The sequence below is a fragment of the Equus asinus genome, chromosome 5, assembly GCF_041296235.1.
Source record: "Equus asinus isolate D_3611 breed Donkey chromosome 5, EquAss-T2T_v2, whole genome shotgun sequence".
NCBI lineage: Eukaryota > Metazoa > Chordata > Mammalia > Perissodactyla > Equidae > Equus > Equus asinus.
In genome coordinates, this window is record NC_091794.1 from 4,680,307 (window position 1) to 4,706,758 (window position 26,452).

General features: G+C 37.7%; 3 protein-coding genes across 13 annotated transcripts in view; 2 read left to right on the forward strand and 1 right to left on the reverse strand.

Moving 5' to 3' along the window:
- The window catches only part of COL8A1 (collagen type VIII alpha 1 chain), a 494,271-nt gene that overhangs the window by 211,226 nt on the left and 256,593 nt on the right, over positions 1 to 26,452 (forward strand). Inside the window, exon 5 of one of the 7 annotated variants that reach the window (XM_070508615.1) lies at positions 8,092 to 8,147. The exons of the other annotated variants lie outside the window; for them this stretch is intronic. The gene's annotated coding sequence lies outside the window, so the exon portion shown is untranslated. The remainder of the gene's footprint in view (positions 1 to 8,091; positions 8,148 to 26,452) is intronic. 7 annotated transcript variants of the gene reach the window in all.
- CMSS1 (cms1 ribosomal small subunit homolog) overlaps positions 1 to 26,452 on the forward strand; it is a 362,379-nt gene that overhangs the window by 60,717 nt on the left and 275,210 nt on the right. The window lies entirely within an intron of this gene.
- Positions 1 to 26,452, reverse strand: part of FILIP1L (filamin A interacting protein 1 like) — a 297,674-nt gene that overhangs the window by 56,466 nt on the left and 214,756 nt on the right. The gene's annotated exons all lie outside the window — the stretch shown is intronic.

Here is a 26,452-nt window from a genome sequence, read left to right on the forward strand (position 1 = left end):
AGGGACGAATTTTTGTAAAAGTGTCAGCGGGTCTAGAAATATATGGGAGGTCTTCGTAACAGAAGTTAAAGTTCATCTGGACCTTGAATGGTGAGTGAGGAAATCTGGGAGGGAGAATGGCAGAGCAAAGGGACCCTGGAGTGACTGGAGTCACTGATTGGCGCTTATTGAGCAGTGCTGGGCCTCTGCAGATGGCTGTGCAGGCGGTGGACGTTGTAGCCCTGGAGGAGAAGGTGGTCACATAAGGTGGAGCCAGACTAGGAATGGACCTTAAAATTCAAGCAGCGGGGTTTTGGTTTTAACTTACTGGTTTAGACAGTAGGGTGCTATTGACAACTTTTGAGTAGTTGAGTAATATATTGAAATCAGTTTAAATGAACCATGGCATTGTTAGAAAGTTCCTTTTCAGTTGCATGTTAAAGTACAATATATACATATGAAGTAGAACTGGGAGTATGCCAACCTTGTCATATATTATTGCTTCTTTTAGGTGTAACGTTTGCATAAGTGAAGGTGTGGAGCAGCCTTTTTTGAAAAATTTTAAATGTATTCTCTGAGAATAAAAATAAAATACATGTATCAAGTTTTAATTAAATAGAATTTCTTTTAGTCTTATTAAATATTAGAATGACTGCTCAAAGGTGGCTCTCTTGAGCCATTTATTTGACAAGTACTTTACCAAAGAGTTTCCCCAGAGAGAAAGTTGGTAGCTGGGTAACGGTCTCCCAAGGCGCTTATATCACACACACTCAAAAACTCTGAATATGACTGACTGAATGAATGAATGAATTGGTTGTTTGGTTGTTTGGTTGGTTGGTTGGTTTTGATAATGTGCTTTGCAGGGGGCCTGTTAGATCCTTTACTGAAAATGGTGGGAGGCTCTTGATGTTTTAGGTACACCTTCTTATCTACGTACCCATCAGGAATTTTGTTTACTCATTGTGGAAGGTAAAGTTGAGAAGAGAATCTTCTCAGAATGCATTTTGTTGAGACAGACACTTTATCTTCACTTTTCCATCTTCCAGGGAAAGGATTTTATGTCTTCATTGGGTCAGTTTTTTTTTTTTCTTTTTTTTCCCCAAAGCCCCAGTACATAGTTGTATATCCTGTTCTAAGTTACTCTAATTCTTCTATGTAGGATGCCACCACAGCGTGGCCTGATGACCCATGTATAGGTCCGCTCCCAGGATCCAAACCAAGAAACCCTGGGCTGCCAAAGCAGAGTGTGCGAATTTAACCACTCGGCCACAGGGCCAGCCCCCAAGGGTCAGTTTTAATATTTCATAAATTTCATTACAAAAATAGCTCTGCTAAGAATTTAGTTTGTTTCACCCCCTCGCCACCCCAGGATCTTACTGGGCTTTCATCTCTCTCTTTGGTTCATGAGTTATTTAGAATTGTTCTTCTTAATTTTTAAACTTATGTTTTGGGTAGGGGGAGAAATCTTTCTATCACTGATTACATTAAGAGTCAGAAAATATGGTCAGTATGCTATGTACTTTTGCAATTTGTCAAGATCTGCTGTTTGGTCCCACATGTGGTTAGTTTGTATACAAGTTCTCTGTCTGGTTGAAGAGAATGTGTATTCTGTAGGAGTTAAGAACAGTGTTCTCTATATCGATAAACCCTGCTTATTGTGTTGTTAAAATCTTCTACAGCCTTACTGATGTTTGTCTGCTTGGTTTATTAATGACTAAGAGAGATGTGTTAGAGTCTTCCTCTGTGGTGGTGGATTAGTCTGCCCTTGTGTTTCTGTCAACTCTTGCTTTACATATTTGAGACCATACTTTTAGGTATACGTAAATTCAAACTATTCCTAGGAAATGCAGTCTTTTCACATTATATAATAACTGTTTATAGATGCTTTCCACCGTAAAGTCCCTTTTGTCTCATATTAACATAGCTGTATAACCTTTCTTTTCATTCCTGGTTGCCTGATAATGTCTTTTTTCCAGTGTTTTACTTTCAACTTTACTGTATTTTTATGTTTCAGTCACTTGTGAACAGCATATAGTTGGGAATTATTATTGTAGTTAGAATTGTTTTAATACAGTCTGGCAATCTTTGTCTTTTAACATGAGCATTTAGTCTACATTAGAGATGATTATTGATGTATTTGAATTTACTTTTGCCATCTTATTTAATGGTTCTATTTTTTTAACTACTTTTTTTGTTGTTATTGTTTTATCTCATTTCTTGGCTTCTTTTGAATTTTATTTTTATTCATTTTCTCCCTCTCTACTTTGTAAGTTACACACTATTCCTATTTTATTAGGAATTTATTACCCTATAAATTCCACCTTATGAGTTAAATTGTCAAAGTCTAAAGCTGATCCATTATTTTAATCATCCTCCAAAAAATTTAAGAACTTCGGAACACTTTAACTCTGAGCATCCTCTCCCGATTTACATATTATTGTTGTCCTATTTTATAGTTCAGTCTTTTTTTAATTCTACAAGACGTTGTCGTCAGCTATTATTGTTCTTTTAGTCAATGTTGGTTTAGATGTACCAACATGTTTACCACTTTCTTTGCTCGTCATTCCTTCTTTTATTCCAGACTTCCATCTGGGATCACTTTCCTTCAATCTAAATACATCCTTTGAACTTCTTTTAGTGGAAGTCTGCTCTTTGCACATGCTCTCTTTTTATTTATTTGAACACATCTTTATTTCACCCTTGTTCTTAGGAAGATTTTTCCTGAGTATAGACTTCTAGGTTGACGCTTGTTTTCTGTCAGCACACTGAAACTATTATTCCACCATCTTCCGGCTTCCCATGTTACTGTTGAAAAGTCGGTTATCAGTCTAATTGTCATTCTTTTTCTCTCTGGCTGCTTTTACGATTTTCCCTTTGTCTTCGATATTCTGCAATTTCACTGTGATGTACTTAAGTATAAATTTCTTTTAATCCTTCTTTGGTTTCATTGAGATTCCTGAATCTATAGACTGGTGTCTTTCTTCAGTTGTAGGAATTTCTCAGCCGATATAAATTTGTCAAATATAGCTTCTGAACAGTTTTTTCTCTCCTCACCTTTTAAAGCTTGGATTAGGCACGTTAGACTTTCTCACTCTGTTGTTCATATCCCTTAACTGCTCTTTCCGTTGTTCTTTCTCTTTCTTCAGGCTGTATTCTATATAATTTCTTCAGATTTGTCTTCCAGTTCACTAATTCTCATTGCTGATCTGCAATTACAATTTTCATTTCTGAAAGGTTTTTTTTTCCTGATTCACTTGGCCCTTTATAGTCTATTATTCTTTTGACTAGAAATTTCAATCCCCCTTTTTATCTTTAACATATTAAGTATGTTTTACAAGCTGTCTGATAATTTAAATATCTGAGGTCTTTAAATCTCAGCGGCTCTGATTCTGCTATCATTTCTCTGGGTTCTGATCCTTGTGCATTATTTTCTAGTGTGTTTTTGGATTTTTTAATATGAGCTCATACATCTTAGAACTTTATATGTGGGAATTCTTTGAACTCCAGGTTGAAGGTGGCTTCCTCCAGAGAAGATTTGCATTTGTTTTTTGCCAGATACCAGGGGGTATTTTCAGCCCAGAATCTCTAGGCTCAGGCTTTTTTGTTTTTTGTTTTTGGACCACCCAGTTAGTATGAATTGGGGCTGCAAATATCATGTGGGCTAGTTGTTATTACAAATTCTCAGAGTACTTTATTTCTCCCCTTACTCCCAATGCCCTAGTTCAAGGAGAGCACTTTTCACTTGCAGTTCCTAGAGGTCAGTTACGTTACTAAATCACCTTTACACTGATAGTTTACCTCTTTGCACTCCCTGCTTTGTGTGGGGCTGGGAGGATCCTGGGCTTTTTCCTCTGTACTCTATGATGCCATGAAAACTAAAATTTAAGTCCACAGAGTTCAAAAAATGCAAAACGAAAGCCAGCTTCTGGTCTTTCCTTACCTTGCTGGTTTTCACTTTTATTCCATCCTTGGCCTTTGGATATTTCTTAATGACTTGCCATCTGAGGGATGTATATTTTAAAATATTTTATTCATTTTATTTAGCACTTTAAGTGTTTTTTGGGTTTTTTTTTTTAGTAAGACAGTAGTTTAGAGTAGCTAATCACTTTCACCATCAGAAGTGCACCTTAGCATGATGTAATCTAATAGTGAAAACCAACCTAAAAACTACATAGGAACTATTTCAAATTAATATATTAGAGCCAATCGTTTGGCTTTTTATTCTAAGAAACAGAGTTTTAGCTTAACCTCTTAAGGTTTTACATCTTAGCATTTACATTCGTTATTCAGTATACTAATTGGCCACCAGCAATTTTTCAGCTGCAAGGTAATATAAACGTTGTCTCAAATATAAGCTCAATTATTAGCAAAACTTGAACTTTTTAAGTTTTAGCCTTTCTTAGGTCCACACGTTAATAGGAATATAGATCTGCCGTCTAGGATAGGTATGACCCACTTCTACTTATTAGTTAAATTTATTAAATGTCATTATTTTCCTGGCATTTTACAGTTGTCACTTCTTAGTTTAGGCAAACACACATTAGTCGGAGACCAGTGTAAGGAGAGATGGTGTAAGAGAGTTCAAGGAAGCCTCCTCTGCGCTTCACTGAACCACTCTGAGAAATCGGGTGTCGTTGACGTCTCATTCCAGGTGCTTCAGAGAGAGATTGTTCTCATGGGCCACTTTCAGAAAGCTATTCCCATCTTGAATTCAGGAGCTTTTCACAGAGCACTAGGCCAGTCTCTAATTTTGTATAGAATATCGTGTAATGTAAGATGGCTTCGCATCTTGGAAGAACTCCTAGGATATGGTGACTTTAGCTTGTTTGCCTCCATTGAGAACTCTCCTGAAAATAGTACCCCAGGTCTTCCAAGTAGTCTAGAATGTGAGTAACCAAGAGGAAATGACACGTCAGCTAGGATGCTTCCAGATGCAGTCAGCAGAAAACCTGGACTCCCTTTGGATTCAAACAGTGGTGAAATATATCCTCTCACAATGAAAATTCCAAACTTGGGGCAGGCTCCAGATGTGACATGTTGCCTCTTTCTCTGGGTTCTTGTGGCTCTAGCCTTTTCCCCTGGATAGCATCATTGTCACCCTAGTAGCAAGATGGCCTCAGTAATTTCAAGCATCGCATCCAGACGTACAGCACCTTCAGGTAAAGAGAGGACCATCTCTTGTGGTGTCTCCTAAGGAGTAAGGAGACCTTTCCCATAACTCTCTCTCTCCCACAAAGATGTGCCCTTATATCTTATTGGCTGGAACTGTCAGAGGGAAGGAAAGTAACATGGCTGGTTTATAGCCCAATCAGATTTTATCCTTGACCTAGACATAGGGTCACACTAGTGTGAGTCAAATGGTCTCAGTGGATTATTCTAAATTCTCTTTTGTGTAAATTCTGGGTATACTGTTGCCCTGTAATTTTCTCCATAAAGAGTATGGAGATCCCTACTGATACTCATGCCCACACAGATAGCTGCAGAGATGTTGTGCTCAACATATTTCAACAGTGGTCACAGACTGGGTGAATTGCAAGAACCAACTCATTCAGCTGGTCTGGACCTTCATACTACTTTCTTTAAATTGCTAGATGATCTGTATATAGTTCTCAGTGAGTGAGTGGCCCATTTTTCTATGAAGTGATTTTAAGGCCAAAATAGGAACTTAGGAAACTCTCATATTTGAAATTCTGTTATGTCCTACAAATGTATAATATTCATTTTTTTCTGCCCAGAAAATGAGAGGTGATCAGGATTAAAGCTTTGTGGCATTTAAGTCCATCAGTCTTCAAACTAAAACATTTTTCCAGGAGAAAAGTCCCCACTGATTTTCTAATCCTTGCCATTCTTTTATGGACTCCTCCTTAGCCTTAGCCTTTAGTAGCTATGGAATAGAAGTGATAGATGTAATGCTTTATTGGTAAAATCAGAAATTTCTTTTTTCCCCGTGGAAAGTGAATATTAATGTTGTGTCACTTGTTGATCTTTTTCTCTAGACATAATATGGCATTTTTCTGTGGGCTAAATTTGTTCTGCTTTCTCATATAGAACATTAAATCTGTTTGACAAAGTGAATTTAGGCCTCTTTACTGACTCCATAAATAATACATGAGCTAAAATTCTTTAGCTCATGTGGAGAATGTCACATCTCTAATTTTAGGGTCAATGTGATGATTCATGAACTTTGGATGAGAATATGGTGTAAGTGCTTCTTAAGAATCTCAGCTGTAAGTAACATTGAAGTTCATCATGCTGACCTGCTGGCTCATGTTTCTATATGCTATAGTTTTGATTTAGAAAAAGTTCGTGTAATAAGATTACTTATTTTCTTTCTCCCCAGACTGTTCCTTTTCTGTTAATTCACTATCATTCTTATACCCATAAAAAATGGAAACTAATTTTAGAGTAGAGACAAAGTAGTAAAAAAATTGAAGAGGTTCAATGAATAGAAATGTTATTGAGGATTCTGCCGGCAGTATTTTCTGATTTTGCTAAAGCCTAAACTTTCTAGTTGGAAGAAACAAGTCACCTGCCGAAGGCTATTTATTGGGATGTTACCATATTTTATTGCCAGATCATGGCTTTTTTTATGATTTGGTGACTAAATTTGTTTTAAATATCAGAGAAACCATGATTTCTGTTTGCATATTTTTATTGATTCATTATCTTTCTTCAGCAGTTAATTAGATAAATGCAAGTACATGCATGTGTGTATAAGTGTGTTAAAGTAGCTGTTTGTGTGTGTATGTGTGTGTGTTTTCCTTATCACTGTATTGCAGTTCCTTCATCCTCAGCAGGGGGTTGAGGAAAGATGATTTTAGGGAGGAAATGACTTGAAGTTCTTAAAGATCGGGTGAATACGTCTGCAGCCCTCATCCCAAGTCAGGTCTTCATTTCATGGCCTCGGTGTGTGATGGCCTTTGCAGCCTTCATGCAGCGAGCGACGCCTCCGGGCTGTTCCCAAGAAGAGGTGGAGGGCTGTCATGGTGATTGGACGAGGAGGGACCATGCCTTGCTTAGAATATACGCGATGCTCTGTGTGTCTGTTCTTCCCCATGAGGATATCTGGGGGCTATCAGGACACAGCCTTCTGCTTTCAGGTATCTCTGTCTCCAGCAATGGAATTTTTAGGATCTAGGTATTTTTGAATGGTAAGTTCAAAAATATTATTGTCTGTTTTGTAGAACTTTAAGTTTTATCCCTAATCAAAAACTAGATGATAGCTTTTTAAGGTATGAGGATTTATGGATTTTTTTTCTCTATTATTAGAATTGTGTAGTTTGTTTGATGAAAGCAGGTAGCTAATTCTTTTAGTGTTATCAGAATTGACTGTCTTCCTAAAGTAACCTCCAAGTGCTTTGATTTGCACAACTTTTTAACTTCTATAGGTAATTGATTTATACTTCTGTATAGAATGTAATTAGATTCTATGCTGATTGAGAATTTTTTTTTTCTTTTGCTGAAGAAGATTCACCCTGGGCTAACATCTGTTGCCAGTCTTCCTCTATTTTGTATGTGGGCTGCCGTCACAGCATGGCCACCAAGTGGTGTAGGTCCATGCCTGGGATCCGAACCCAGGCCACTGAAGTGGAGCATATTGAACTTAAGTGGTGGCCATGGGGCTGGCCCCAAAGCATGATTTTTGTTTATCAACATCCCTTTATAGAATATATTTGTATTTTAAAATATAATTAGATTTTATCCCCAACCCTAAACGCATTTTGAAGGTAAAAAATCTGACTCCCTCTTTGCTGAATCCACAAATGTTTCTATTAATTGCTTTACAATTTTATTATTATTGATGCTGGGTAACTAGACATTCAACATTCATTTATTAAGCACCTATGGTGTTAAATGAGACAAATTTGAGGAGAAAAAGCCATTTAGCATAGAACCAGACTTTAACAGGCTTCAGTAAACTTAATTCCTTTCCTCTCTGCTATGATATTCAAAACTTTGTGCAATATGGTGAAAAATAAAAGAGATCCCCTGCTTCAAGGAATTTACAGCTAGGAGGTGGTTGGCGAGGTATTGATACAGAAGAGGAGATAGACAGGTTAAAAACTAAGTGAATTCCACAAGGTACATAAATGAAGTGCCCTTTTCCTGCAGAGGAAGAAGTTCTGCATCTGGAAATGTGTGAGAGAAGGTGGCACTTAGGAGTTCAGGTAAGTTCCGTTACATTTGCTCCTCTGTTGTGGATGTATAAGATGTACCCTCACTAATGAGAAGCTGGGCTGGTGCCCGATCTGGCCTGGGGGAGGGCAGGGTCGGTTCACTGGACACATTACCCTTGTGTGCTGTTATCTTCTTTCCATGAATAAGCATTTCTTGGTTTTTGCTTTTTAAGTTTTTGAAGTCTGTGTTGCTTATGGTTTCCTTTGCTCATGGAAGAAACATGGTATACTGCTTAATTTATATAGATCTTACGGCAATTTGCATTCTTCCAGCAAGGACAAAAGTGAAAACTTTACTCTTCAAAATGTAGAAAGTTCCCCATCTTGCAAAAAGACTGTTTCAAAGTTTCGTTTGTAGGTATTTCTCCATAGAAACAATGTTATTAAGTAGAAAATTGATTCTCAGACCAGCACAAGGAGGCTTACTAAACCCAAAATAAAGCTGAAACCTCTATTTAGGTAACTGTGATAGTGTGGTGATATTGTAGCACAGTAACAGCAAAGCTTGTAAGATTTATACATAATGTGACTATTACAGCATGTAGTGGAGAGCAATATTTGTGCAAATGTGTCAAATTTAAACTGTATTGCGGGTCAGCTAGTTTTTTATAAACTAGCTGGGAGCCTATGTTTTACATAAAACATGGCGTTTATTAGCAAAGGTGTTCCAGGTTCTCACTTTGAATTCCAGGTGAATACCTCTCTACCATATCCATGGCCAACTAGTCTGAAGAAAATTAAGTAGCTCTGGAAATGCTCTTGCCCTTCCAGGTGTCCTCCTTTTGAGCAGAATGTAGGCTGGCTTTTTACCTAGAGGGAACATTCACAAGTCAGGTGTTCATAACCCAGAGAATGCCTGTATGTATGTGGCCAGCATGGTTAAACTTAATATATTTTATTCTTTGCTCTCACAGGTTCAAACATGACAGCATGTTCTTTTAGGCAACTTGCAGTCACCCGTGTTCATGACTGGAAAAGCTGAAAGCATCTCCTTTAAAGAATGAGTCATAATTCAACTAGCTTTGCACTTGGCTTTGTAGATTTAGTGGGCTGTCACTCAGCAGGACTGTTTTTTATTTTTTACCATATCTCTTAACGTATGAATGGTAATATTTGTGTGTTCTTCAAGGTACTATATTTCCTTTCTGCTCATGGACAAGAGCTTATTTTTTAGCCTATCTTCTTTTTCAGAAGCGGCCAGTGTAGTGGTAATGTCTGCCAGATACAGACTAGGGAACTTAGTTCAACAATAACATAACGATTAATCCATGGCAATGTTTCTTGACCTATGGATCGGTTTCAGTAAGCCAAAAGCGGACAATCAATGCAGACTGAAATAAGCATTCATTTCTTGTTACTGTGCATACAACACCAGACTTCTGTAAATCCCCTTCATCTTTGGTGGAAACCCCCTTCCTCTTATCTAATTTCCATGGTGTTTTCTCCTCTTGGCTCAGGACTATCAATCCCCTAACAACCTGAACCCATGGAACAGGTGCCTTATTAAAAGACTGTGATTAAATGTTGGGTAAACTCTAGCAGTGATTACTAGAAAAGAGAAGAATGTTGATATTTGATGAGCATTTGACACAGGAGCCCCTCACCTATGTTTGATCAAGCTGTAAGCTGTAAAGATAGTCTTTGTGTAGAGGAGGAAGGCAGCTCGGTGGAAGAGGGAACCATTTGCTTCTACAGAGAATAGCTGCAGTTCCATATTCTAAAGCATGAGTCATGGATGTCTTTATGATTACATATCCCTCCTAGCATGTGAGGAATAAACTTTAGAGAAAAGGAAGTTAAGGGAAGACAGAAGTGTGAATAACTGCTAATGGTGCTGTCTCTGGCTCCGTTCCGTCTGCCATTTCATCATACATAAAGGGGCTAGTTCAGAGATTCCTTTCCTGGCAAATAAGTGGCAACACATGTTTGAACCAGTGAATGGAAACTGTAGGAGAAAATGACAGGCATATGGCAATAGGAAGGTAAGGGAAAACTTGTTGCCTTCATGTTAGCTGCATAATTGGTATGCTCTTCCATAGAGGGGGTGTTTCACTTTAAAAAGTCTGTATGCCCCATAAGTACAGCATTTCTGTGTGTGGAGTGTATATATTTTCCAGTTTTTTTGTTTTATTCTATTTTTCCATGAATGGCAGTCATGTTAAGCTGCTGAACCTCCCTACGGAGGTCTTGAGAGAAAGGTTCCCAAAGGGGAAAGACAGAACCTAGTCAGGAAGTAGGACCCTTTATTAAAGAAGTAGAAACAACAAGTGAGGAAGCACTTATGAGCAGTCACTTTGAAGGGCTGAGAACAGAGGAATGGGGCCCAAATTACTGTCTTCCCGCCAGCTCTTCTTTTAAATGATAATTCTGCAGTGACAACATTTATGGATTTATTTGTTGCCATAGCAACTAAACCTTTGCTCAGTAGTTTGAGATTCCATAAGTTACTTTAAAGGGCAAGGGTTTGATGTCTTTGTTCCACAAACTATGCATTAATCAATATGTACCTTCTAACAGATTGAAAGCCCAATCATTTACTTGAAAAAATAGTTTTCTTAACAGAAAAAAGTCAATGTATACAAAGGGTGCTGAAGCCCATTTCTCATTGTCTGTCATACATGGCTAATAAATCAGAAATGTGTTTTGAGTCTCTAAAATTTAATTGCAAACTGTTGTTATATTGGAGAAAAGTACTAGAGGGAAACATAATTAGTTTCTTAGAACACATTTGTTTTGCTTTGTTTGCTCAGAAATGATTGTGACAAAAAATACGATGAGCTTTTATATTTCTAAGATTTAACTAACTACTTAATAAGACTTTAGTTCAGGTTGTGAGAAAAAAAATCAATTGATGTTATTATTGATTTGGGCCTTGACAATGAAAAATATTAGCATGAACAAAGGACTTATTAATATGTATGTATCTGTAAATAGGAATTAAACATATGTCAATGCTGTAGAACTCAACTATTTTTGTGCCTTCTCTCCAAATATTCTGCTTTATTATGATTGGCATAATTGGTATGATTTTTAATGTTTGGTCTCATGTTTTAAAAATTGATACCTAAGAAGGTAATCTAAACAAAATGTTTTCTTTGTTGTCAGAAATTTCTCTATATATTTACCTATATAATAAAGCAGGACATGGCAGAGAGAAGACATGAGAAAGTTTTATAGCCTACCCACTACCAATTTTTGTACCGCTCACAAACTAAGAATAATTTTTATATTTTTAAATGGTTGGAATATATCAAAATAAGAATAATATTCCATGCTATGTGAACATATGAAATTCAAATTTTAGCATCCATGAAGTTTTATTGGAACACAGCCACACCCATTTGTTTACATATTATCCATGGCTGCTTTCTTGCTACCGCAGCAGAATTGAGTAGTTGCAAAAAGACCATCTAGCCCATAGAGCCTAAAATATTTACTGCCTGTCCCTTGCCCAGAAAGGAGCTGTCCAGGATGGGTGATGGGGATTACAGGGTGATTCTGTAAGAGGACAACCACCACCCCAACTAGTGTGTCAGAGCTTTCTCTTAAGTACGTGTGGCTAAACAAACCACTGTGAAAGTCTCCAATGCTCCTGACTAAATGAAGTCTTCCTGGTCTCTAATCACCGTGAATAACTGAGGACTGACTGTTTGAGAAAAGGTATCCTACCTCCAATTTGGATTCCTCAGACTAACAGTAGATTTAATATTCTAACATTGGTCTTTTTATTCCTTGAATTAGCCATCAACTTCCTAACTCCTTGAATTAGCCATAGCTTGAGTTAGCCATGTATTTCTAAATAGACTTAATCTAACTTATCAGAATCTCAAAAAGGAAACATTCAAAAGAAGCATTGGTTTAATTGTTGCTTGTTTGAGAGTTTAGATGTGATACATTATGATTTTTGTTGCATATTTTGACATTTTAGAAAGGTTGTTAGGAAAAAGAAGCTGTATTTCTATGCATTTTTCACATCATCCTAGTAGTTTTGTTTTGTAGCTAGCATTATTTTTAGAGGTGTGTTGTGGGTATATAGAAGGAAAAATATTTCAAATAAATTGTTCTACGTGGAATTAAACAATGACCAGAGGCTGTGTTTGCTCTTAATCTTTACGTCCAATCTCATCCTTTGCAAAATCTCTTCCTTTCAATATAGAAATGTAGGAAGATCAGCTAAATTTTTCTTTTGTAGTGACAGATCTCTAACAGATGGACTTTTGACATAACATCGCTCACGCATGAAAATATATATGCATTTTTCACATTATCCTAGTAGTTTGTTTTGTTCGTTTTCTTTTACTGTGACTTGGACTATCACACAAGCGTATCAGAAGAAGTTACAATTAAATGAGATATATTCCACCAACACTGAGTCTGAAGCTCTCATAGAAGTTTAGATACTTTTCAAGCTACTCTATTATTAGATAATTATTAATATTAATAGAAATAAGATGTTTGTTGGTATTTCAAATCACCTGAGGAAGGCTAACCACACACAGAGAAAAAATGTAATCACTTCTTTTTATTTAGCGCCTTAGAGACAGTTACAATAGATGTGCTTTGATTATATTAGATGGAGATTTTACATGTGCATTTATTTAGGGGCTTAAACTAGGAACTCATTTCTTTCATCTAAAAATATCTTTTAAGAGAAAGTATTTTCTGGTGTTCATTGATCTTTATTTTGCATCATATAAAAAGTCTGTTCAATTTTATTTTGAACAGAACATTTGGTTACAGTTTTCAAAGGCAGATTACTGGTTTCCAATACCAAGTTACGACACTTTGCAGGTGTTTTGTTCATTTCTTACTCTGATACATCCTTTTACCCTTAATGAGCGTTACTGATGCTGTAGAGTTAAAAATAGGGTCACATATTTTAAGCTCATATTGGAAATATTCCACCTAATTCTTTCTACAAAGAAATTCTCCATAAATTATATTGACTGTATAATTAAAATAATCAAAAATTATTGTATAAAAGGTCTGGGTTTTGGTGAAATATGTGTGGTAGCTGTTGTGATTACTGCTGGCGCTTTTTTATCCCAGTTTCCTAGCCCCTATTGCATTCTTCAGGAAAATATTTCTATGAGAAAATGTGAGGAACAACATATAAGGTTTACTGTTCCTAAAACTGTTACGATGGGCACTTTGGACTCCCACCTCCTCCTTGTTTGTGACTACACCATGGTCCACCTTCCTGGCATCTTTCCTCAATGCACATTAACATCCCAGGGATGGTGAGCAAGGTTCTGGCATCAGACTCCCTGCATTTGATCTTGTGTTTACCAGCTGTATAACCTCCTGTGCCTCGTTTCCTCATCTATAAAATGGGGATAGTGAGAGTACCTTCCTCATAGGGGTACTGTGAGTCTTGAATTAGTTACAGCCTGGAAGTGCTTAGAGTAGCATCTACACATACTAAGTATTCAAGTACTTAGCTCTCATGATCCATTCCTAATGTGCTGTCTGTGGTTCTAGTTGTATTGGATGTTTGAAACCCTGTGACTCTTAAGGTCAGAACCAACCTGGCAGTATTTTAGGATGAAATAAATATAAATGTGCATGAAAGCTTTTTGAGAAGTTAGAACGTAGCATGAATCTGGAACAGCGTTTCACACGTAGTAGATACTCAGTAAATATTTATGGAATGAATTAATTTAAAATATTATACATGTGTAATGGTGATGTCATTCTTAAAATTCATAAGAGCTAAGTTCTGGAAATCAAATCCATTCAACTCTCTTAGCTTTAGGAGAGATCATTCAACTCTCATCTGTGTTACAGAGGTGTGAATAAGAAAGATGGTGACAATGAGGATATTAATCACAGCAAACACATACCTGGTGCTTACTGTGTGTAAGATACTATTCTAAACATTTTATATTTGTGTAGATTAATTCATCTAATCTTTACAACAACCTGTGAGACAGGTACTACTATTATCCCCACTGACTAGATGAAGAAACTAAGTCTGAGAGGTTATGAATAACCAGGATTCCAGCCCAGGAAGTTTGGCTCCAGAATCCACGGCCTTAACTCTTATAAATAAGCTGTAATTTCATAGCAGTTATTTAGTTCTACCTTTTTTCCCTACTTAATGTTCATCAGAACAACCATAAGGTGCTGATCACTGCCTAACCGTGCCTCTTTCTCCTCCCTCCAGGAGTCTACAGTTAGTCTGCTCTAACTGGGCTGCACCCTGGAGTTACCTGGGGACCTTTCAGCACTATTGATTTTTAGATCTTAGAGATTCTGACTTAGTTGGTGCACCCTGGGCATCAGAGTTTTTAAAGTTTATCTGGTGATTCTAATATCTAACAAAGTTTTAGGTCCAGTGGTCTAAAGGAAAATGAAATTGGTCTAGGCCCTAGAGCATGCCTGAGGGTGTGGGGCATCAAGATAGTAGGACCTGGACCCTGGAGCACACAAGAGTTGAAATTCAAGTCAGTTTGCATTGCTTCTTGTTGAGAATTGCTTCCTTTGCATGCATGGAATGCTGGCTAGAAATACTAGGTGACAATGGGTTCAGAATTTACCCAGGGGTTAAGTTGTGTATACTATTCTTTTAATTTGTTATTTAAAAAAAGAACATCCAGTAAGCTTGGGCCAGCCCAGTGGCGTAGTGGTTAAGTTCGAGCACTCTGCTTTGGCGGCCTGGGGTTCGCAGGTTAGGATCCCGGCTGCGGATCTAGCACTGCTCGTCAAGCAACACTGTAGCAGCATCCCACATAAAATAGAGGGGGATTGGCACAGATGTTAGCTCAGCGACATTCTTCCTCAAGCAAAAAGAGGAAGATTGGCAACAGATGTTAGCTCAGGGCCAGTCTTCCTCAAACACACAAAAAAAGTAAGCTCGAGCATTGCTTTAGTCATTGGGACCTTACATGGCCATTGAAAATGTTCAGGAAACTTATTTGGAAAAAACAAAATGGCTATAAGTGGGAATAGGATAGTACCTTCCTTTAGTGTTACCAGCTTATTGCTCCAGTGAGAAGAGTAGTCTGACTGTACTAAACTGTTTAGGAAAATTGATATTTATTTCAAATGTTTATGGTTTATCGTCTCAGAAGATTAGTGCCAAATCCTCAAAAATGTGGTGACGAGCGATGACTCATTTTAGCTCATGTCACAACAATGTGCTTTTGTAATTTCCCGGTCCCTGGAGAAGCTATTAAACACTAAACAAAATGCCTCAGAATGAAACTGATTGAGTGTTTTAAATTATGAACTTTTCCTTGGCTATAAATAGCCAGATGTTCTTTGGGAAATCTCACTGCACATCAGGACCTGTGATTTGCACTGACAATGATACTACACGGTTTATGCTGCCTAAGTATCAGCGGTGTGTGTTCTAAAGCTAAAGAGTCAAACAAAGCTCAGTCTTTTTGCATAAACAATTTGTGTAACTCTACTCTCAGCCAAGTGATTTTTTTCTTTGTTAAACTCCGGACAGAATATACCTAATGGATAAGGTATTTTCTCTGCATTATCTTACTGATAAATAGCACAGATCCCAACAAGCTTAATAGTTTATATATATATGTATATTTTTTAAGATTTGTGTGTTTGTTTCTGTGTAAGTAGTAGTACATATCTTGATCTCTCGTAGAGCGCAGCAAGATGTTTTTCATGTAGTAGGTACACAAAGTATTGTGTGTTGCTGATAATAATGATACCAATAAACAAAACAAAACATAAAGAGTGACTTTGTTATTAATTTCCTACAGTACTTCATGAGCTATTTTAAGATCAGTGTTAAGGTAGCTCTATTTTATTTTTTAGGGGCAAAATATTTAAATGATTGGTTTGCTTTCACTGACCTCCTATGTAATGAGGATATTTACAGTGTTAGACATTTTTAAAACACACTTTTATCTGTATAAGTGACTCTTTGATTATTAGTAATCGAGACATTCTTAATATCATGTGTCATTTTTTGAGTAGGCATTTGGGGACATGTTCTCCTGACAACCAAAAATATGGGGTCACTCGTGACAGTTTCTATTACCAAGTGCCTAGAAAGAGTAGGCGGGTCCTCAGTAGACTTGTTAAACTGCACAGGTGTTCTACCCATGCCCATTTCTTAGGTGAGAAGAATCAGTTTCCTCAGATGCAGTTCCCTGAGAGGACACGGAACAGGTAGTGAGAATTAAATACCTTCGAGGTGATTCTATAACACGGTGATAGACTGTCATCTCTAAGGAAGTTATCCTGATGCAAAAAGAGTATCTAGCTATCAGCCCATTATAAGATGGAAAATGGTGTGAAGAGTAGTAATTCAAGCTGCATCTGAAAACTATAGTTTTGATCCAGGGAAGAAACCTTGGATTATAGTCAGTTGTTACCAGTGGCCGCTGGACAGCCAGAAGGCTTAACAAGTCAACAAAATGTTTGTTAGGAAGGGACTCACTCTAAATCAATAGCGTTATCTTATCTTTGATTAAAAATGTAGCATATCCATGTGTTACATTTTCTGCCATTCTAGTTACCTGTCCTAAAAAGCTTTAACCAGAGTCGGCCGTTTCACACAAGTGCAAACAGAGTGGTAATGCAGTGACTTCCATGTAAATATGGTTTCATATTTAGGCTGTAAATTGCAAAGGTTACAGTGGAAAAAGGATTTGCTTAAAATCTATAATATAATAAGCAGTGTGGCAGGGCAGCCACACTCTTGTTCACCCAAATGTAGAACTGTTAGAATTGGAGACTTGAAAAAAGTACCTTTTCTCGAAGGGCAGTGTACTGGAGGCAGTATCACCTCATGGGTAAGAATATAGACACAGGGTCAGACTGCTGGGCTCAGTTCACCTCCCTGCCCACTTCTAGCTCTGTGTCCTTAGGCGCCTTATTTGCCTTCTCAGGCCTCAGTTTCTTCATCTGTAAAATGCTGCTAATAATAATACCCATCTCGTAGGGTTGTTAGGATTCAGGGTTAAGTGAAAAGCAATTAAAACAGTAGCTGGCATATAGTAAGCACTGTGTGTGTGTGTATACATGTGTGCTCGTTTACACATTTGCCATATTGGTTGGGTAGGCTAAAAAAGAGGTAGGTTTAGAGGAATTTGATAGACTTATGGATGAAATCCAAAATTAAGAGTAATTCACCTTTTAAGGTTGCATCTTCACAGGGCCCCCTACATGGCTTCCTTGGCAGCCACCATCGGAGATGAGGACCCTGGGCTAGTTGGATCAGTGACCTGACCCAAAAAGTATTTGTTTCTGTTTTTACTAAAATGCTTCACACAGAAGACTATGTAATGCTCCTTTATTATTTCCCAGACCGACATAATGAAATAATAATAAAGCTGTTGTCCCCTGCTGCCTCATTTACTTGTACTAATTTGTCCTATATGAAAACTCTTCATTTGGTAATAGAAAAGGATGGCTTCAAGTAATAGAAACAAACCCAAGCTAATTGAGTTAAGCAAGATCTTTGGCCAGGAAAAGTAACTATTGAGATATGCATCTTGTTTTTCCAAGGATATGCCCCTCCTTTAGAATCTGAGTGAGCCTTAATCCTCCTACCTGGCGTGAGCTGACCAGTGTTCAGGCAAGTGCTTTATAATTCTGGCAGCAGTGAGCATGATGAATGTTTTTGTTATTGTTGCTCTTAACGATAAGTGTGTGGTTTTTATTCTCCCTATAAACAAAGGTCTGAAAGGACCATAGACCAGACTGTTTCACCATTAGAATGTGCTTATTTTGTTATTTCCATCGTTTGCTGGTGTTATTGTTCCTGATCTTGGAATAGATCTTTCAGTAGGGAGAGAAGAACTTGCTTTCCAATCAAGTATTTAAACCACTTTAAGTAGTAGAACCTGCCTGGTAAAAATTTATTGAGTTTTTTGGCACTGGTGTTTTTCAATGACCAAATTAAAATAGGGCCTTTTAAAAATATATTTCGCATGCTCCTTTAAAATAAGATATTCCAGGGGCTGGCTCCATGACCAGGTGGATAAGTTCGTGCGCTCTGCAGTGGCGGCCCAGGGTTCGGATCCTGGGCGTGGACATGGCACCACTCGTCAGGCCACGTTGAGGCGGCGTCCCACATCCCACAACTAGAAGGACCTGCAACTAAGATATACAACTGTGTATGGGGCGGGTTTGAGGAGATAAAGCAGAAAAAAAAAAAGATTAAAATAGGATATTCCATTAAAATGAGGTCAAAGAGCCTTATGTGAATTAGTGTGGTTTGACATTTTCCTGTCCAAACCTGGGAAACCTGGAGGTTTTCTCACTTTTGTTTTGCCTTTTTTTCCCTTTTCTTTGTGGCTGCTCATTGCTTCTTGGGCAACCTGAGATTCATGCTTATTTTGACTCCGTCGCTGTTTATAGTTACTACCTCCTCCTTGCCTCCTATACCCACTTGTTTTCTCTGGGACTTGGCTCTGTTCGTTCCAGTTGCTCCACTTCCTCCTCAACACTTGATGTTGTCCTTTTAATTTTAGTCTTTCTGGTATCCTAGGGCTGTAGTGGTATCTCACGATAGTTTTAATTTGCATTTCCCTGATGATTAATAACATTAAACTCCCTTTTCACATGCTTATTTGGATATCCTCTTTCATGAAGTGTCTCTTAAGTTTTTGCCTTTTTTATATTGGGTTGTCATTCTTCTTTTCATTGATTTGTAGGAGTTCTTTATATATTCTGGATGTTAGTTTTTTGTTCATTGTACATGGGCAGGTATCTTCTCCCAATCTGCAGCTTTCCCTTTCATCTAATTATTGTTGTATTTTGATTAACAGAAGTTATTAATTTTAATAAAGTCCAAGTTACTAATCTTTTATGATTAGTGCTTTTGGTGTCCTTTTCAAGAAATCTTTACCTTCATTAAGATCATGAAGATAAACTGGGGCACAGAGAGGTTAAGTGGTTTGCACTAATTTTGTGGCAGACTGTTAGTTGTCTTTAAAACATGAATTGACTCTTTCCTCCTGGGCATATGGCTGCCCAATCAGACATTTCTCTTTCTCTGTTTTGAGAAGTGGCTATGTGAATTTGGATTGGGATGGGAATAGAAGAGATGGTCATCTCCAACTTGAAAGCAAATACCTTTCATGTATTTTACCCTTCTCCCCCACCCTTTCCATGCATTGTAATATAGACATAGTGGGGTTTCAGCTTTGATCATGTAGATGAAGACAACACTCTGAATGATCTCATGGAGCAGAGCTCATTTAAGTTTATTTAAATAATATTTAAAATTATTTATAAAATAGAGGCAACTCAAATGCTGCCTTTTCCATGAAGCCTTTCCTGATCACCTAATTAGTGCTCACCTCTTTTTTTCTACCTTAATGCTTTTCTCCTCTTGAGGACAGGGATCATTTGGTCTAGTGCTTTGCACATGCTAGGTACTCAGTAAGTATTTTGAAATAAAATGAATAAATAAACTAGATGGTAAGTGAATTTTTCAGGAGCCAAAACTGTGCATTTGATATGAAGAAATGTTGATCTGGTCATGCAATAAGTATAGCCTAGCTTGGAATTTAAGCTCTCTCTCCACATTGATTCTGCGCCTTCTCTAAAATGAGGTTCTGACTCAGCAGATTTGCTGTGCAACGTCACTTTCGTCTTCCGTAATGCAGCCCATGCAGCTTGATATCTTGGTACTAATTGCTGACATAGTGTGACCATGACCTCATTTGACCTTTCAGCAAACAACACCTTTCTGACTGCTATATAGTGAGAAGAGGTTCACATGGAAAAAGAGATGCTATTTTCTGTTCTAAGCAGATGATTTGACTTAGACAACTATGTGACAACTGGCTTCACTCGGGTTCTCTTGGCATCGTCAAAGAGCATTTGAACCATGTTTGAGATGGCATTGTGTTACTACCTCTAAATGCCCAGTTGGAGATTCTAATTCAGTATGTTTGCGATTGGGCCCAGAAATCTGCATATTTTAAGTAACTCCCCTAGCAACTCTAATGATCACTTACTTAATTTTGGTAATCACTGGCAGAGAAGGGTTAAGAGCTCAGATTCAGGAGTCAGATAGACCTGAGTCCTAATTCTTCTCTACATTTACTAGCAGTATAACTTTGGGAAAGTTATGTAGTGTCTCAAAGCTTCAGTTTCATTATCTAAATATTATGTGGACAATAATAATACCTACTTTTTTTTTTTAAAGATTTTATTTTTTTCCTTTTTCTCCCCAAAGCCCCCCGGTACATAGTTGTATATTCTTCTTTGTGGGTCCTTCTAGTTGTGGCATGTGGGACGCTGCCTCAGCGTGGTTTGATGAGCAGTGCCATGTCCACACCTAGGATTCGAACCAACAAAACACTGGGCCGCCTTCAGAGGAGCGCGAATTTAACCACTCAGCCATGGGGCCAGCCCCAACAATACCTACTTTTTAAAAGATTGTTCTGAGGATTAAATGAGATAATTCATCTCAGATGCTTAGCACAGTGTTTGACAGTAAATATTCAGGAAAATGTAGCTTATCATTATCACTAATTATCAAGTTCTGTATAAGGGATTTTTCTTTGTATTGTTTTTATATAGATAGCATGTACAAAATAGAATCTACTTTCTCTATAAAGAAAGACTCACTGTGTGTATGGTGTGGGTGGGTATGTGTGGTCTTTTTCTTAATGGGGTTCTTAGTTCCAGGCATTTAAAGTTCTATGTGGAATTACCCTGACTCCAGTTCTTCTTCATGAATAATCTACCAATTAGCCACTCTATACTTTATACTTTTTTTTAATTATTAAGGAACTATTACTGTATGTGTGTGTGTGTGTGTGTAAGGGAATATTACAAAGAAATGCTTACCTGGAACATTTAAGAACTGAATGTTCTATTGCAGCATTTCTCAAACAAGTAAATGTCATAACTTAGGGGCTGGAAGTTGCGGCTGTGGGTAAAAGAAATGAAGAGAGCTACCTGTTTCAAGTTCTTGTCTCCTTATAAAATTCTCTATCTGATCCAACATCAGACAGAGAATGGAGCAGAGGAAGTCTGAGCTAGGATTTGGTGGTGTACCTACGAAATAAACTGTGAGTTTTGGAGTGTGTGTGTTTCGTATATTCATGGAGGAGTGATGTGGAACCGTTGGGGCGGAAGGGAGGGATTGGGAGTGGGGAGAGTCACAGTATTGAAAGGTTTTAGAGCCACTCCCTTGTACCTTAGTTATTTGTTATGAATTTACTCCCAAGGGTAATAGTGAATAATGAAAAGTTAAATTTTGGATCAGAAACACTGTTTCATGGCAGGGGCAAGAAGATTTTATTTTAGGTAAAGCAGAAACTCTCCAGGGCAGGAGAATGGGTGGATTCACCTGAAAAGTTTTCTTTTCATAAGAAAGTAATACTATAGCTAAGAACAGAATGTCAAGGGGCTGGCCCCGTGGCCGAGTGGTTAAGTTCGTGCGCTCTGCTGCAGGCAGCCCAGTGTTTCGTTGGTTCGAATCCTGGGCGCGGACACGGCACTGCTCATCAAGCCACGCTGAGGCAGCGTCCCACATGCCACAACTAGAAGGACCCACAACGAAGAATATACAACTATGTACGGGGGGGCTTTGGGGAGAAAAAGGAAAAAAAAATAAAATCTTTAAAAAAAAAAAAACAGGATGTCGAAAGAGGAGTATATAGTCTTTGGATCCATGTGTTATATGCCTTTCATCTACATGGATTAAAAGGTCCATCACACGGCAAATTTAGTTAACTCATAACAACTTACAGTTGCTGTCAGTTAATTTAGATAACTTTGACTTATATTTTGCCACATTTTTATTTCATTTGCATTCAGCTGCCTATTGAATTCTCCAGCTGCCTAGTGAGTAGGTGATGAGAGTCATGATCTGCAACTCTCACTTTAGTGAAACCTGCACAAGTTAGAGTTCATTTTTCATTGTCAACAAAGAGCTATTGTCATCTGACCAGAATGGATGAGAAATTTCAGTTCTTGGGGCAGGAAGCGTATTTAGAGCTGAAATTTTAATTAGAAATAAGGTTGATTAGTTAACAATTAAGGGCTTCAATTTGGGGTCACATAAACCTCATTGCTCTTTCAAGTATCCCATGGAATTTTTCAGAGTTGGTTTATACGCAATTTCTACTCTTTGACTCATTTGAACTTAAATCTTGTCTAAAAACCTGTATGGATTTTAGAGGCTTAGAGAAGATTGAAAGCCTATAAAATTTTAAATAACTTCATCCAGTGAGCATGTTTACCTAAATGTGTCATCAAACTTCTCAGTTTTCTGGTTAGAAAACCGGTTTGGGACCGGCTGACTCACCCTGTCGACTGATAGAATGCAAACACATTCAGAATTCTCCTGGCAAGACTAATGCAACAAAAACAGAATTCTGTGAGCTTTTAGAGGTGAAGTGTTTCATTTCTCTAATAAATCTTCCTATCACTAAGAGCTTTCAAAGTAAACAAACACATGTCTTCACAGCTGTTAGGTGCTGGGTGAGGTAGCATAGACATACTACTGTATTCAGTACCCCCTTGCCACTCATAAAGGAGATAATTTTTAAAGGTAATCTGGGAAATATTAGTAGTTAGCCCTTAATTGATAAGAGTAATGCTCTGTAATTCTAGATATTATTCCCATATGTAACTAAACATTTTACTGGGTTTGTATTTCACTTTTGATCCGTAGATCTCAAATTCTCTGCCCAAATAGTTACCCATATTCTTCCCAATTAGCCCTCATGCAAGAAAGGTAAGTAGAGCAAGAATATTTTTGCCCATTTTGCACATGGATCCGTCAGCACAGAACTTGTTATTTTTTATCAAGTTTGCTCAACAAATTTGGGGCCAAACTCAAAAAATAGCCAAAGACAGTGATACTCTCTAAGACAGTGATTCTCTAAGTAAGGTTAGCTGAGTAGCTCTTTTCAAGGATGAAGGGATGGAGATTGGAGTGTCTTCTTGGCAGAGCTCAGGGTACAGTCAAAATAAATACATGCTCCTGTTCCTTTCTCTTTTCTAGTTAGTTATATCTCATTGCCATTTGTTCATATGTTGCTGTAACCAGCCAATTTTAGGCCAAGCAAAAGGGGTTAGGTAGCATATTACACCACACCTCCCTTTCTGGGACTTAGGATGGAATGAGATTTATTTTCCATTTACTTTAGCCAAATGGACATGTAGTTCTCCAACCCCATTTTGCTATGAAGTCAGTCTTTATCAGGAAGTTGTACAGTAACGGGTAACACGGGATCCATTTCTAAAGAGCCTTGCCCTCTTTGATATTTTGCTTGTAATAGTAGTTTTCTGGTGGTTGTTGTTAATATTATTATCGTTCTTTCCAAATTTGACTCTGGACACACCCAAGACAATGCTTTGTGTATGCTGTGGGTTCTCTGACAAATTACCAATGGCAAGTTGAGATTTTTCTACGTGACAAATTTCTCTTGGGCTCAGGGTAAGGGGGAAACCTGGGGTAATGGCACACAGGGTCTGCACATCCTGGCCCTAATCTTATCCTCAGCAGAGACTGAATTCCACAAACTCGTTTTCATTCCTTTCTACCTGTGGGAGCGGTTTTCTGCCTAGATACCCTTCCCCTCTTCTCTGCCTGATAAGAATCTATACAGCCTTCGAGCTAATTGCTCCCTGTTGGGATGCCTTCCCATTCCCTCCATGCAGAACTAATCCCTGAAATGGGGTCCCTGAGCACTCTGTACATGCCTCTGTTGCAGCCCACAACTAATGACCTCATACTTTTTATGTTTTCTACTGGAGCCTCAAAGACAGGATCCATGTCTTATTCTTTATTTTTTTGCCTAGTTCCTAGTTTTGTGCGTACTGTTAGGTTAAATAAATGTCAAATGAGTGAATGAATGGATGACAGATATCCCCATTTTCTCTTTTTTTTCCTCAGCAAATAATCATTTTCCTTTGCTCATTTCCCTTTGGGATATCCCCAGTAGTAAGTTCCTATCCTTTGGTTCCTGAATGTCATCTGGCATTAAAAGGCCTTCCTTATAAAGTTTTAAGAAAACAGCAACCTGTATCTCTTAGAAATATCCATTATCATAATAGTTTTATATCTATCATATTGATCACTTAAATCAGTCAAGTTATATCCATGTGGACCTTTTCAGTTTTGTTCAGCCGTGAGAAGGAATGAAGTGCTTATACATGCTACGATGTGGATGAACCTTGAAAGCATTATTCTAAGTGAAAGAAGCCAGACCAAAAGGCTACACATTGTATGGTTCCGTTTATATGAAATATCCAGAATAGGCAGATCCATAGAGACAGATTAGTGGTTTCTAGGGGCTGGGGGAAGGGGAAATGGAGAGTGACTGCTTAATAGACATGGGGTTTCTTTTTATTGCCAAATAGTAGTCCATTGCATGGATATACCACAATTTTGTTTATTCATCAGTTTATGGACATTAGGATTGTTTCCACTTTTGGTCATTTTATGAATAATGCTGCTATGAGCACTCATGTATAAGTTTTTGTATGGACATATGTTCCCATTTCTCTAGGATATATACCTAGGAGTGAAATTGATGAGTCATATGGTAACTTTGTGCTTAACTGTTTGAGGAACTGCTAGAGTATTTTGCAGAGCAGCTACATCCTTTTACATTCCTGCTCAGCAGTGTTTGAGGGTTCCAACTTCTCCACGTCCTCACCAACACTTGTTATGATCTCTTTTATTATAGTCATCCTAGTGGGTGTGAAGTAATATCTCATTGTAGTTTTGATTTACACTTTTTAGTGACGTTGAGCATCTTTTCACGTACTTACTGCCCATTTCTCTATCTTCTTTGGAGAACTGTAGATCTTTTCCCTATTTTTTAATTGGATTTTTTGTCTTTTTTATTATTAAGTTGTACAAGACCTTTATTTGTTCTAGATAGAAGCCCCTTATCAGGTATAAGATTTGCAAATATTTTCAACTGATGCGAGCTGACTTCACTTTCTAGACTTTTAATTCTATTCCATTGATCTATTTGCATATCCTTTCCCACTACCACATTGTCTTTGTAGCTTCATAGTGAGTTTTGAAATTGGGAAGTATCAGTCATCCAACTTTGTTCTTCTTTTTCAAGGCTGTTTTGGCTATTCTGGGTCCCTTGAATTTCCATATGGATTAGGATCAGCATATCAATTTTTGCAAAGAATTCATCTGGGATTTTGATAGGGATTGTGTTGAATCTCTAGATCAATTTCAGAAGTATTACCATCTTAACGATATAAAGTCTTCTGATCCATGAACATGGGATGTCTTGCCATTTATTTAGGTCTTTAATTTATGTCAACATTGTTTTGTAGTTTTCAGAGTATAAGTCTTTATACTTCTTCTTCTTTTTTGGGTGAGGAAGATTGGCCCTGAACTAACATCTGTTGCCAATCTTCTTTTTGCTTTAGGAAGATTGTCACTGAGCTAACATCTGGGCCACTCCTCCTCTGTTTTGTGTATGAGACACCACCATGCATGGCTTGATGAGCAGTGCATAGGCCTGTGCCCAGGATCCAAATTGGCAAACCCTGGGCTGCCAAAGTAGACCGTGTGAACTTAACTACTACACCATGGGTCGGTCACCCGCCGCACCCCATACTTCTTTTGTTTAATTTATTCCTAAGTGTTTTATTTCTTTTTAATGCTATCATAAATGGAATTTTTGTATGTGTGTGAGAAAGCCTGGCCCTGAGCTAACATCCATTGCCAATCCTCCTCTTTTTTTGCTTGAGGAAGATGGTCACTGAGCTAACATCTGTGGCAGTCTTCCTCTATTTTTTGTATTTGGGGTGCCACCACAGTGTAGGTTGATGAGTGGTGCATAGGTCCATGCCCAGGGTCCAAACCTGCAAACCCCAGGCTGCCAAAGCAGAGCATGTGAACTTGACCACTACACCACCAAGCTGGCCCCAAGAATTGTTTTCTTAATTTCACTTTTGGTTTGTTCATTACTGCTGTATAGAAATACAATTGATTTTTATATATTGGTCTTGTATCTAGCAACCTTGCTGAACTCATTTATTAGTTCTAAGTAGTTTTTTAGTGGATATCTTAGGATCTAATTATTATCACTATTATTATCATTGTATTAGTTTAACTTCCAAAGTAAAAATGTTCTGAAATTTTTCATCTTTTCCAAAAGGCAAAGTAGTGGTTTTATTCCATTTTGTAGGATTGTACATTAGCTATCTAGATCTAAGTTTTAATGATGATTTTATGTTCTTCTTTATATGTAAGTACTGTCTATCTTAATTTTGAATTTTGAAGAGAAACTTTATTTCACCTATAAGCTGTGTTAGCATATATTAAAACGATTATATGTTGAGATTTATAGTCTAATTAGAAAACTTAGAGT